Source organism: Rhinichthys klamathensis, unplaced genomic scaffold, assembly GCF_029890125.1.
Source record: "Rhinichthys klamathensis goyatoka isolate OS25496 unplaced genomic scaffold, OSU_Roscu_1.1 h1tg000065l_1, whole genome shotgun sequence".
Classification (NCBI taxonomy): Eukaryota; Metazoa; Chordata; class Actinopteri; order Cypriniformes; family Leuciscidae; genus Rhinichthys; species Rhinichthys klamathensis.
The window spans coordinates 1,837,817-1,851,105 of record NW_026606608.1 but is presented as its reverse complement, the minus strand read 5'-3'; the positions used below and the strand labels follow the sequence as shown (position 1 = coordinate 1,851,105).

Genomic DNA, 13,289 nt, shown 5'->3' with positions numbered 1-13,289 from the left:
GGGTTTTCAGTCTTGTTACCAAGAACAAGACGCAATACAGAGCCAGCCTGAGCACTGATATGACCAGTGCTTTGGTTATGGAAAAGGTGCGCATGGCTGCTAAGGGGACTGTCTGCCACATGGAGGGCTTTAGCGACAGGCTTCTCAGGAAGGCAAAGTCCGCTACCTATGAGGCAAAACAGTCTAGAGCAGCTGCCACTGCCACAAGTGATAAATCTCAACAGTAAAATGTTTATTTAGAAAGGACATGGCACAGCTTCAGTAATTTTATCTTTCTTTCAATAGTTTGCCAGTTGTCAATTTTCAAAAGGACATATTTTCTTTTGTGATTTTGAGTTATTTATATGATGTTGAAGGTCTATGATAAGGGTCATAAACCTTTTTAAATTTTCACTTCCCTTTTGTGAAATGTCCAAGTTGAAGTGAATGTGAGTGAGTGATGTAAATACATGTCTTTTCATTAAAAATGTTCTTGCTTCCTTCATAGTGGATTTATGTGTTGAATAACTAAATATGGTGGTGAGTGGGGAAATTACTATGTCCTAGGACCAGGTGAAGTGATTGGTAAGCATTTGAACAAAACGATACACTATACTGATGCCCAACCAGCCAAAATGACATCAAAGACAGTGGTAATGGCAATTTTTTTTCCGCGTGCGTGCCGCCATGTTCATGAACCAGAACTTCGACAATAAATCAGTAAATTGCTACTCAAAAGTTTTTTTCAAGGTTGGCAGGTCTGCAGTTGGTTGTGTAAACCGGATGTGTGAATTCATACAGTGAAGACTATGCAATATTTAAGTTTTACGTTTGATTATTAAATATATAAAATATACATACTTTTTATGTTTTTTATTTTTTCTGTACAGCACTTTGGTCCACTTCGGTTGTTTTAAAGTGTTTTAAAGTTTAATTTGAGTTGATTTGATATTAAATTTCTGTACTAATTCTAACTACTTGTTTAATAAACCTATTGTACCTAAAAAAAGTAATTTGTTTGATTCATATTTTTGTTATATTGTATTTGTCTTATTGTTTGCCATTTACTTATTTTTTCTTATTTTTAATAACAGAAATGAGTTAAAATGATACAAAATAACTATATTGTGACATAGGCTATATAGTTAACGTGAAATAAAATTCCTCATATTGTGAAATAAGAGATTATTAGAGATATTGTGAAATAAGAGTTTATCACCCACCCACACCTAAACCGACTTATTTTATTTAGTGATTAATTTAAATTCAGACAGTTCCTACCTCCTTCTTACCTACTTAATGACAGGTGTTATGATTGTGTTTTATTATTAGTTTTATTAATACATTTTAATTCTTTATAAATCATGTGCCACTGTTTCAGATTTGTTCTGTTCAGAGGTGTAGTGGTAAAAAAAGAGGTGGGTAAACTATAAATTCTGGTGGACCACGACGTGGTCACCCGGTAAGGTGGGCCACTGCCTACCGGTGTATGTGTATCTCCTGATGACATTGCTATATAGGGAGGGCTCGACATTAAGCCTTTTCATACGCTTAATCTGTCATCCACTTGTCCGAGTAAAAAAGTTTCTCGTCCGGATTATTATTATTTTTTTGTTAATTTATTTTGAAGCAATATTCTCATCAGTGTTTAATCAGCTTTGATATTTAAATCGGCATATTGTAATATCTGCACCTTTAAAGGGCATCCCCTCCCCCAATCTTATTAAATGTATGCTTCATCTTTCATTTTAAATTCCTAAATTTGATCAATAAATTCAATTATTTCGAATAATAAGACACTATAGGGCTGATCAAATTAAATCATTTACACTGAAAAATTCCAATTGCATAAAATAATGTTATGAAATTGATTTAAATTTACAAATAAGAAACGTTGGAAAGAATGATCTACTTTTAAACATAACACGAAACCGCCAGTAGGCATAGACATAATAAATACGTCTATGCCAGTAGGTGGCGGCAGGCGACCGTCTTAATGAGTGAGTCATTGATTCATTCAAACGATTTGTTCAAACGGCTGATTCATTCAAGAATGAGACAGATGTGGGTCATTGAATCTTTGACTCAATCGATTCGTTCAAAATGCTGAATGATTCAGTAATGAAAACAGGTTGAGTGTTCCTGTGAGATGCGCCGTGGTTCTGCTGTGATTTTTGTTTGGAACTATTTTCGCTGCTGAAACAGAACAAAAACAGCCACTATTGCATCTAAAATGTAAGTGACTTAATTTTAACTGTTTATTGAACTGTTGTTGGAAATCAATGTCACATTTTCAATCGTGATGGTGTTCAGGAAAAATAATTGAGGTTGCTTAACATATGTTAAAAATATAAAAACTAAAAAAAAAAGTTTTTATAGGCAGTATGTTGTTAACTGAGTGTGCGTGTGCGCTCATTTGTGTAGATTTCTGCTCGAGAGGCTGCGCGAGCGTCAACAGCGCAACCGTCATTAAAAGTACACTGACAGTAATGCAGCGCAATATGAAAGAGTTCGTCTTAGGTTTAACAACCTATGAGGAGAGAAGCAAACAGAAGTAAAGGGCAGAATGCAGATGATGCGTGGTCATTATGGATATGCTAATTGGCGCATGACATCATTAAGCGACTTCGAGCAGGCTGTAGCGCCGTTGCCAGTGTTTGGCAAGCGTTCCTCCATCTGTGAGCGCGGGAAACAGCTGCAGTCGAGCTGAACCAATCTCAGCTGTCGAGGGCTTTACCGCCGAGCTTCAGCAACACGTGTGGAAAAACACTGGGCTTACGGGATAACTCAGGGAAAGTGTTGAAGTGACCCTTCCTCAGCTGTCACCAAACTCCTCTTACGTGCGATCTGGAACCTCGCAGCCTCGGCTAATGTTAACATACTTCGAATCGCTGCAGCATTGTAAAACAGACATGTATGAGTTACTGTAAGTGACATGATGTGTTTTCCACAGGTGTATTTCCATCCAGAGAAAGAAAACATTTTCATATCTTATTTAAGATATGCATTGATTTACAGACGAATACGGTGATAAAAGGCTTCAGCATGATTTTGAGTGTGATATTATTTGCATACAACAGTCCTATAAAGAAGCTAATATCAAGGACTTTTGTACATGTTTGCTCTGCCAATGAATATTTCCAAAAAGAAGCAAAGCAAGCAGTGATGAAGATCATGGTCATGTAAATGTGTTTATAGTGCCCTCAACTGGCTCATTATATCATCTCATTACAGCTCAAACAGCATCAGCATAGATGGCTCAGATTTCTTTGGCATCTGAATAATACCAGTCGTGATTAGAGCTCTTGTCAAATGTTAAGATCTCTAGACTGGAGTTTTTACATTTATAGGTTCGTTACTTTTCCTCTGTATAATGCTGGGGAGATCTTTATCTATTTTAAAATTATACTGTGTACGTGTCCATTTGGATCATAATGAACATAAACAAACACAACACGCACAATATTGTTGTCATATGCACTTCAACATACAGAGAATAATACATTTTGTTTACAGCTTTAGAAAGCACGTTTGCTGCTTTTCATCCATCATCCATGTGTGTGTGCTGGGTAAAAAAGATTTTCACAATGGTCTGAACACAATAGCTGAATGAGACTGCAAAGCCACGGTCTGACAGTAGGTGGCGCTTGTGGAGCAGAGAAAGGGTCCCGGAGAGAAAGAAAGTCAGGCATTAGAGAGCAGGCTCAGTTAAGCCTTTTTATGACTCAATACAGAACAATCGTAAAGCTGTTACGACATCTCAGCTGTTGAAAAGGATACTTGATGTATTAGATGTATAATGCAGTGTAGGCCTACATGTATAATGTATTAGATGTATAATTTGATACAAAATGCAGGATTAAGTTCTTAATTTTTTATAGATTCAAGTGTCTTGTATGACCCTGTATTCCTCTATTGGTATTGTTATGGGGGAGAAATGGTTCAGTTACGCCAGGTTTTAGTGGAGGTGTCTGTAAAGTGAGAGGGGGTTCAGCGAAAAATCGGCAGCTGGCAGCAGGAAGTAGCTGCCAATAAAACCGGATGTCAGCTGCCTATTTATGTATAATTTTAGTACTTATTTACATAAAATACTTTTAGTAGTAATTATTTTATATTATTTGATTAAAATCAAGTTACAAAGATCATAGACAGAAGACATAAAAAAAAGCTACACTGGAAATGATGCATTTGTACGTGTATAAATATAACTTATGAGTATACATGTTTGTTAAATGATGAAATATATATATGCATAAATGTATTCCTATGTACATAAACATTCATTAAACTTAATGAAAGTTCTGTCTAAAAAAAAAAGAACATGGTCTCATTAATGACCTTTATTTAAAATCATATTTTGCTTTCATTAAGTTCAGTTTTACATTTGCAGTACTTAAATACATTCTTGTATTTGTTTAATAAAGCAGCTGTAACTTTTGAAACAGGCTTGATATTTGTTCTGAAATCAGAATGATCAACAGTCATGAACAAGATGGTAAAGTATGTAGAAAACTGGCTTGAAAAAGCCTAGCCAGAAAGTTTGAAAAAGTTGTACAATGTTCTAGCATGGTCTAACTGTCACGTGTCTGTCCTGTCTTGTATTGCACTTGGGTCTTTGTTATGATTGGGCCATGTGCTCTCGTTATTGTTTGATCCCTCCCCCTTGTTACCTGATTAGTGTTTGAGTTCTTCCACCTGTTCCCTCTTGATTTGTTCCCTTTTTAAGTCTCCTCTTGTTTGCAGTCTTTGTCGGATCGTTGTCATATGTTTTCCCAGTTTCCGTGTGATGGTCTTCGTGTTCAGAGTCAGTGTTTGTTCTTCAAGTTCAGTTTTGTTTAAGGTCTCATTTATTGTGTTTTCCCCCTTGTGGGTTTTTGCTTTGTGTTTTGTTTTCTTTTGTTAATAAATCATCTGTTGCTGCACTTGAGTCCTCCTCTCCACTTTTTGTAACTGTAACGTGACAGAACGATCCGACCATTTGAGGACTCAGCAGCATGGATGACGATGATTTTGATTGGATGGAGGATGATGCTTGCATGGACGACGATGACTTGGATTGTCCAGACTACACAATCGCTACATTTGGATCGACCCAGTTTTCCACTATCTTTCATGACGGAATGACTCCAACCTCTAACGAATCCGGCAGAATGAATATTTTTCAGGCCCTTGCTTTTATGGTTCATCAAAGGGAGGAGTCGGAGCGTCTGGCCAGGTTCTCGGGGACCCATGGATGTCGTAGAGGAGGAGGAGAGGGTCGAGAAGAGGTTCAACACCACTCTCCATCCTGGCCCCCCTTCGATCCTGGGCCAGTGAGGGACAGCTTAGAGCCTACTTCTCGCCATCACGGACGATAAAAAGGAAGAAACGCCCGTCTGCCCAGCGAGAGACTGTTCACGTCCCGTCTGCCCAGCGAGAGACTGTTCACGTCCCGTCTGCCCAGCGAGAGACTGTTCACGTCCCGTCTGCCCAGCGAGAGACTGTTCACGTCCCGTCTGCCCAGCGAGAGACTGTTCACGTCCCGTCTGCCCAGCGAGAGACTGTTCACGTCCCGTCTGCCCAGCGAGAGACTGAGAGACTGTTCACGTCCCGTCGGTCCAGCGAGAGACCGTTCACGTCCCCTGCCCAGCGCGAGACTGAGAGACTGTTCACGTCCCGTCGGTCCAGCGAGAGACCGTTCACGTCCCGTCGGTCCAGCGAGAGACTGTTCACGTCCCGTCGGTCCAGCGAGAGACCGTTCACGTCCCGTCGGTCCAGCGAGAGACCGTTCACGTCCCGTCTGCCCAGCGAGAGACTGTTCACGTCCCGTCCGCCCAGCGAGGGACTGTTCACGTCCCGTCCGCCCAGCGAGAGACTGTTCACGTCCCGTCCGCCCAGCGAGGGACTGTTCACGTCCCGTCCGCCCAGCGAGGGACTGTTCACGTCCCGTCCGCCCAGCGAGGGACTGTTCACGTCCCGTCCGCCCAGCGAGAGACTGTTCACGTCCCGTCCGCCCAGCGAGAGACTGTTCATGTCCCGTCTGCCCAGCCAGAGACTGATCACGTTCCGTCTGTCCAGTCTGGGACAGAGCCAGAGATCCCCTTTGGCGTGGCCGCCAAGGTTGTGACGGACTATCTGGAGCGTCTGGCTCGGATCTTGGAGATGCCAGTCTCTGCTGTTCCAGAACCGGAGGCAGAGCCAGTGTCCGCTGTTCCGGAGCCGGAGCCAGTGTCCGCTGTTCCGGTGCCGGAGCCAATGCCCGCTGTTCCGGAGCCGGAGCCAGTGTCCGCTGTTCCAGAGCTGGAGCCAGAGGGGTCTCCCAGGACTAAACGCTTTGCCCCTCCCGTCCCACCCTGGTCTGTCCCTCCCTCCCTCCCGCCCGCCCCGGTCTGTCCCTCCCTCCCTCCCGTCCCACCCCGGTCTGTCCCTCCCTCCCGTCCCACCCCGGTCTGTCCCTCCCTCCCGTCCCACCCCGGTCTGTCCCTCCCTCCCGTCCCACCCTGGTCTGTCCCTCCCTCCCGTCCCACCCTGGTCTGTCCCACCCTGGTCTGTCCCTCCCTCCCGTCCCACCCTGGTCTGTCCCTCCCTCCCTCCCTCCCTCCCGTCTCACCCTGGTCTGTCCCTCCCTCCCTCCCTCCCTCCCGTCTCACCCTGGTCTGTCCCTCCCTCCCTCCCTCCCTCCCGTCTCACCCTGGTCTGTCCCTCCCTCCCTCCCTCCCGTCTCACCCTGGTCTGTCCCTCCCTCCCTCCCGTCCGTCCTACCCTGGTCTGTCCCTCCCTCCCGTCCTACCCTCCCGTCCTACCCTCCCTCCCGTCCCACCCTGGTCTGTCCCTCCCTCCCGTCCCACCCTGGTCTGTCCCTCCCTCCCGTCCCACCCTGGTCTGTCCCTCCCTGGTCTGTCCCTCCCGTCCCGCCTGATGGAGCGTCTGGTAGCCGCTCCGTAGGGAGGGGGTAATGTCACGTGTCTGTCCTGTCTTGTATTGCACTTGGGTGTCTTTGTTATGATTGGGCCATGTGCTCTCGTTATTGTTTGATCCCTCCCCCTTGTTACCTGATTAGTGTTTGAGTTCTTCCACCTGTTCCCTCTTGATTTGTTCCCTTTTTAAGTCTCCTCTTGTTTGCAGTCTTTGTCGGATCGTTGTCATATGTTTTCCCAGTTTCCGTTTGATGGTCTTCGTGTTCAGAGTCAGTGTTTGTTCTTCAAGTTCAGTTTTGTTTAAGGTCTCATTTATTGTGTTTTCCCCCTTGTGGGTTTTTGCTTTGTGTTTTGTTTTCTTTTGTTAATAAATCATCTGTTGCTGCACTTGAGTCCTCCTCTCCACTTTTTGTAACTGTAACGTGACACTAACAAGATTTACCATGTTTCTAGTGTTAGGGGATAACAGTTAAAAGACCCAGGACCAGACCAGGAGTCGTGAGGTTCAATCAAATAAATATTTACTGAAGAATAGTTTGCAGTTTCATCGGTAGAGCCAGGTTCAAAATCTCACAAGGAGGTTGCAGGCCAGAGAGTCTACCGTACACAAAGTCTTACACCAGTTATACCATTTCCATGGGCATGAATGACATCAGTACATACATGTTGGCTACTTCTGATTAACTAAGAGAAAAGTCTAAACAATTCTACACTTATGGATAGATAGGTGGGTAAGTAGACATTAATCAAGATAATTGTCATCCGAGTCCAAAACTTGGTTCGGAGATGACTCTCGTAGAAATGCATCTTGGGGTCTCTGTTGTTGCATATCACAAGACCTGCACCATTATCAGGACAGAGTACCAAAACATACTGATAAAACACTCCCTCGGAAAGTAGTACAGATAATGTTCACTTTATTCATTAAAGAAATACACATAAAAGTACAATTCTGTGAATCCGATCACATAAGTTAACCTGGTCAGCAGAAAACAGACTGATGAGGGTTTTCTTCAGACTTGAGCTCTTCTATTAGCTTATTAGCAAAGTTAGAAAGAAATAATTTTAGTTAAAGATAAGCTTAATAATAATTGATTGTCATTGCAGTGTTACAACAAAATTACAGTCGACAGTGCAATTTCATGAGGTATAAGAGATCAACAAGAGCATATTTTTAACAGGGCACAGCGGCAGATATCAACCAAGGAAAAAAAAATAAAAAAGGTGTATGAGGCGGAGAATCAATAGTAACCAGGAAAAGAGAGTATACTTGTATGTGCTGCAGCGATGCAAAGTCCGGTCACAATTATTGCAATGTTTGATAATATGCATAATAGACGGATTAAGCGAGATCAACAATAGCAAGGAAACAGGGAAAGCGACATAAAACAAACAAGGAAAGGGCATATGAGGCAAAGAATCACTATTAACCAGAAAATGTGTATAATTGTGTTGTGCTGCAACAAGTGAGACGAGGAGGTAGCCGGGGATGGTGCTTATTCAGCAGTCTAACTGCCTGAGAAGAGGCTGTTGGCCATTCTGGCTGGAAGAGACCTGTACCTCCTACCCGATTGTAGCAGGAGGAACAAGCCGTGTGCTGGATGGAACCGATCTCATGATGTTGTGTCCTACGCAGTTAGATGAGTTGGATAATTAAGTAGGCTTTTAGACTGGAACTGGAAGAGTGAACGAATTTTCACTCTCCAGCAGCTGACACCAATCACTTCAAAACCCTGGGTATTTTCCGAGTAAAAGCCTAGGATTTTTTTCCTCTTCCAACATAACCTAGAGGATTCATAAGAAAATTGTGACATTAATATCCAAATTACCTTATTAACCCTCTGGGCTTCTTCGGTCAAAAATGACCGAAAACTGTTACGTTTTGAAATGTTTATTTTTTTTGCTTGATCGGATCGGGCTGAAACTTGGTGACTTTTCATGTATTGAACACACACAAAAATCAAGGAGATGATTCTGATTTGTTAAAGGGTCGTAAAAAAAAAAGTCACACTTAGCTTCCTCCCGGTCAAAAATGACCGACATAGGAAATGAATGGGAAATACGAAAAAATAGGAAAACTCAGAGAAACTTTTGCTGGTACAAGCTACAGATCAGCAACTGTGCCGAAAAAAAGTGTACAGCAATGAAGGGGTGACACTCTAGAACATCAAGAGTGCAAATAAGATCACCCCACACACACACACACACACGCACACAAACACACACACATACACAGATAAACTGGCAAGACTGCAACAGCAAATTTGTAGAATATGAAAAATAAAATCAATAAATGAGAAAAAAATCTTGCTCAAATGCGCATTCACACCCACACACGCATGCACGCACACACACACACACACAGAGAGAGAGAGAGAGAGAGAGAGATTAACTGGTAAGACTGCAACAGCAATTTTTGCATATATTTGAGAATATGCAAAAATGTATAAATAAAAAATACAAAAGAGTGTCACTCAAATGCAACACACACACACACACACACACACGCACACGCACACACACATACACACCCACACACACACACACACACACAGATAAACTGGCAAGACTACAACAGCAAATTTTTTGAAAATGCAAAATAAAATCAATAAATGAAAAAAACATCTCACTCGAATGCACACACACACACAGAGAGAGAGAGAGAGAGAGAGAGAGAGAGAGAGAGAGAGAGAGAGAGAGAGAGAGAGAGAGAGAGAGAGAAGGCAAGTCTGCAACAGCAAATTTATAGAAAATGCAAAATAAAATCAATAAATGAAAAAAAATCTTGCTTTTTTTACACACACACACACACACACACACACACACACACACACACACACACACACACACACAAACTGGCAAGACTACAACAGCAAATTTTTGGAAAATGCAAAATAAAATCAATAAATGAAAAAAACATCTCACTCAAATGCACACACACACACACAGAGAGAGAGAGAGAGAGATAGTGAGAGAGAAGGCAAGTCTGCAACAGCAAATTTATAGAAAATGCAAAATAAAATCAATAAATGAAAAAAAATCTTGCTTTTTTTTACACACATAAACACACCCACACACACCCACACACACACACACACACACACACACACACACACACACAGAAACTGCATTTGTTGAAATAAAATCAATAAATCATGAATAAATTAAAATCCAAAAGAGATTATTATCCTCTCTTTTACAGACACAGACATACAGACACATACACACACACACACACACACACACACACACACACACACACTCTCTCTCTCTCTCCTGGCCAGTCACAGTATTTGTTTACAAAACATTACATGTTCTCCCCTGCCTGCTACCGTGGCTACAGGTTAGATCAAAGAATCAAGATTGCCCCCCGGTAACCACCAGCCCAATCAGAGTATTTGTTTATAAATTGATCACTTTCCCCTCAGCCTGCTACCACAGCTCAATTCATTCTTCAGCAAAAATGTCAAGGAGATTTACAGCTCAAGAGACCCTGCAATTCTTGCTTCAGGAAAGTGACAACGAAGCCTTTAGTGAAGTAGATGACACTTCAGGCACAGAGGATGATTTAGAGGTTGACCCAGATTTTCAGGTGATAGAGGATCATCAGCCATCAGAGGATGATTCAGAGGAGGAAGGCCCTCGGTGTGATCTATCATTCACATCTAAAAATGGGGAAATAATTTGGAGTTCTTCTCCTCCACTGCAAACTCCAGGAAGAGCCCGGGCAGAGGAGATCATCAGGAGGACACCTGGGCCCACAAGGTATGCGATTTCAAGAGCTGAAGATATCAAGTCAACTTTTGAACTGTATTTCCCACGCTCTATTCAGACCATTCTAGTTACCATGACAAATATGGAGGGGAGACGAGTGTATGGGGATCAGTGGAAAGAGATTGACTGGACTGAAATGGAAGCGTTCATGGGTCTTCTAATTCTTGCTGGTGTTTTAAAATCAAATGGCGAATCAACACGAAGCCTGTGGGATGGGGAGAGCTATTTTTCGAGCCACCATGCCTCTCAAAGATTTCATAAAATTGTCATGTGTAATTCGCTTTGATGATAAATCCACAAGATCTCAAAGAAGAGAAACCGACAAGCTGGCACCCATCCGTGAACTGTGGGAAAAATGGGTAGAAAGGCTTCCCCTGATGTATAATCCAGACATGTATGTGACAGTGGATGAATGTTTGATTGGATTCCGTGGCCGGTGCCATTTCAAACAATATATGCCGAGCAAACCGGCTAAATATGGCCTGAAAATCTGGGCAGCCTGCGACGCAAAATCCAGCTACAGCCACAACATGCAGGTCTACACGGGCAAACCTGCAGGAGCACAACGGGAACAAAACCTGGGCAAACGTGTGGTGCTTGACATGGTACACGATCTAAAGGGGCACGTTGTCACGTGTGACATTTTTTTCACGTCTTATGCACTTGGTACAGAGCTCCTGCAAAAAAAATAAGGATGCTGGGCACTGTAAGAAAAAACAGAACAGAGCTCCCAAGTGCATTGGTGACGATGCAAAACAGGCCACCTCATTCTTCACTTTTTGGATTCACTGAGACACACACCATCGTGTCGTACTCCCCCCAAAAAAAGAAGAATGTGATTCTGATGAGCACCATGCATAAGGATGCAGCAGTGAGTGACCGTGAAGACAGAAAGCCCATAATGATTCTAGATTACAATGCCACCAAAGGAGGAGTCGACAATCTAGATAAGGTATGTGGTTTTTGTTCAATGCTAAAAATAATTGTACAATAATAACTTATATTCTAAGCTAAATGATAAATTGAACTTGAAATGTATTGGGAAAAATGAAATGTATTCTTAAACAACTAAAAAAGTAATTTGCATTATAAAATAGTTTTACTAAAATGTTGTACATGTTTGTGTGATATTACAGATTGTTGCAACATACACCTGTGCCCGAAAAACAGCTCGCTGGCCCATGGCTATCTTTTTTAACATCCTCGATGTCTCGGCCTACAACTCCTTTGTTCTCTGGAGGGAGATTAATCCAACCTGGGGGCAGCTGAAAAGCTACAGGAGGCGGCTTTTTCTCGAGGAGCTGGGGAAAGCGCTGGTCTACCCATTCATGAAAAGGCGTCCACACATTCCTCGAACACCAGCCTCTGTGAGCTTCCTAAAATGGGTAAAGGACTCCAGAGTTGAGGAAGCTGGTCCCTCGTCTTCCTCATCTGCCGGTCCACCTACAGCTGGTCCCTCGTCTTCCTCATCTGCCGGTCCATCTACAGCTGGTCCCTCGTCTTCCTCATCTGCCGGTCCATCTACAGCTGGTCCCTCGTCTTCCTCATCTGCCGGTCCATCTACAGCTGGTCCCTCGTCTTCCTCATCTGCCAGTCCACCTACAGCTGGTCCCTCGTCTTCCTCATCTGCCGGTCCATCTACAGCTGGTCCCTCGTCTTCCTCATCTGCCGGTCCATCTACAGCTGGTCCCTCGTCTTCCTCATCTGCCGGTCCATCTACAGCTGGTCCCTCGTCTTCCTCATCTGCCGGTCCATCTACAGCTGGTCCCTCGTCTGCTGGTCCACCAACAGCTGGTCCCTCGTCTGCCTCATCTGCTGGTCCACCAACAGCTGGTCCCTCGTCTGCCTCATCTGCTGGTCCACCAACAGCTGGTCCCTCGTCTTCCTCATCTGCCAGTCCATCTACAGCTGGTCCCTCGTCTGCCTCATCTGCTGGTCCACCAACAGCTGGTCCCTCGTCTGCCTCATCTGCTGGTCCACCTACAGCTGGTCCCTCGTCTGCCTCATCTGCTGGTCCACCTACAGCTGGTCCCTCGTCTTCCTCATCTGCTGGTCCACCAACAGCTGGTCCCTCGTCTGCCTCATCTGCCGGTCCATCTACAGCTGGTCCCTCGTCTGCTGGTCCACCAACAGCTGGTCCCTCGTCTGCCTCATCTGCTGGTCCACCAACAGCTGGTCCCTCGTCTGCCTCATCTGCCGGTCCATCTACAGCTGGTCCCTCGTCTTCCTCATCTGCCGGTCCATCTACAGCTGGTCCCTCGTCTGCCTCATCTGCTGGTCCACCAACAGCTGGTCCCTCGTCTGCCTCATCTGCTGGTCCACCAACAGCTGGTCCCTCGTCTGCCTCATCTGCTGGTCCACCAACAGCTGGTCCCTCGTCTGCCTCATCTGCTGGTCCACCAACAGCTGGTCCCTCGTCTTCCTCATCTGCCAGTCCATCTACAGCTGGTCCCTCGTCTGCCTCATCTGCTGGTCCACCAACAGCTGGTCCCTCGTCTGCCTCATCTGCTGGTCCACCTACAGCTGGTCCCTCGTCTGCCTCATCTGCTGGTCCACCTACAGCTGGTCCCTCGTCTTCCTCATCTGCTGGTCCACCAACAGCTGGTCCCTCGTCTGCCTCATCTGCCGGTCCATCTACAG

The 13,289-nt window shown here is 44.2% G+C and overlaps 1 pseudogene; it reads left to right on the top strand.

The window, feature by feature from the left end:
- The first annotated feature begins 4,973 nt into the window (after nucleotides 1–4,973).
- On the top strand, nucleotides 4,974–12,082 carry LOC130084489 (piggyBac transposable element-derived protein 4-like; annotated as a pseudogene).
- Nucleotides 12,083–13,289: the final 1,207 nt, after the last annotated feature.